The following is a 1,707-nucleotide window of genomic DNA, read 5'->3' on the forward strand; positions in this document are numbered from 1 at the left end:
TGAAAGCAACTGAGACTAACTCAGACACACATGAGTTGGATAACAAAAATGCCATGTCTACCATGCATAAATTGTCTGCTGTTAATCCCTCTCATAAAGCATGTGGTGTTGCTAATTATATGTCTTGTGCTTTTAATTTGATGTATGCTTATTTTAATGGTAAGCATTTTTCTAGTGATAAGACTACTCCTCGTCAGCATGTGAATAATATGAAGCATGATAGGTCTAAGACTGCTAGTCCTTCTAAGGCTAGAAAGGAGACATTTGTGCTTAAGCCTAAACAGAAATTTGTTAAGGCTGTTTACAAGGTCAAATGTTCAGTCATTGAGAAAGTTGAGACCATTAAAGTTAAGAATGTTGTTTTGCCTGATAAAGGTCAATTCTACAAGTATGCCGGGCCCAACTAAGTTTGGGTTCCGAAGAAGGTCTAATCCATTTGTAGTGCAGGGCAGTAAACAGGTGGAACCGGTAGTGTGGATTCTTGACAGTGGATCGTCAAGACATGTGACCAGAGATAGAGCCCTGCTATCAAATGTGGTTGAGAAAGCTGGCCCACTGGTTACCTGTGGAGATAACAACAAAGGTTTAACTGAGGGATATGGCTGTTTGCAAGCTGGAAATGTTATCATTGAAAATGTGTATATTGTGCTAGGTTATTATCAGGAAGCAGTATCTAACATATAGCACCAGTGACGAGACTTGAGAATATTACAACATATCAGGAACCTGATGCACATTACACTTGGAATTGGACTCTAGTAAGATGTGTACAAGTGTACTCCTGGTTGGTAAGTCAAAAGAGGAAGTCAATGCACCACAGTTCATGGACTTTGCAGTTGCAGATCTATTGGACTATGCAATCTCTTCTTCACAATCTCACTTCAGGTTGGTATGAACTAGTGTACTACTCAAGCAATCATCAAGAACATGGTATGACACTCTAACTGAAGTTACAGTTTAATATGAACTAGTAGAGTCGTCATATTAATAACTGTTGTGCATATGTTGTGTACTTGATGATTTCATAAATAAAACATCTAAGTAGATTTTACTTAGTGGAATAATGTAGCACTCGACATATAAGAATTATAGTCCCGACGGATAACTCATTATAGTCCCGACGGATGTTAACTTATTATCCATCGAGTGAGTAGCTTATGTAATAATAAGTCTGTAGCACAGTTCTGTATACATCTTTGTATAGATTCTGTAGTAGACTATAAGTCATGTTGACTTTAACTAGATATGCAGAATAGGTTGATTAATTGTATATAAGTGATGTCTTGTAATTCTGCATAAGTGAAATGAAGTCAAGTGCCAAAATAGCTACCGCCGGATGATTAACAAAGCCATCGACGGATGATCAAATGACTATCAACGGATGTTTAGTGTAGCAGTCGACGGATGATCAATGAAGCCATCAACGGATGTTCAGAAAGTCGACGGATGATCATATATCCAACGGATGTTCATAAAATCCAACGGATGATCATATAAAGAATTCAAACAACAGTTGACAGTGAAAGCTGAGCACAACCGTCGAGATGTATACAAATCTACTGTGGAAACCCATTAACTGGGTAATAGAGGACGAAAAGCAGCAAAACTTAAGACTGATAGTTTTTATATTTATTCAGTCTTTTTGACTTTGTAATCTTGGTAATATATAAACCAAGAACGTAGCAAATAGAAAAAAAATGTGTTGAG

Source organism: Apium graveolens, chromosome 10, assembly GCF_009905375.1.
Source record: "Apium graveolens cultivar Ventura chromosome 10, ASM990537v1, whole genome shotgun sequence".
In the NCBI taxonomy this organism is placed as follows: Eukaryota; Viridiplantae; Streptophyta; class Magnoliopsida; order Apiales; family Apiaceae; genus Apium; species Apium graveolens.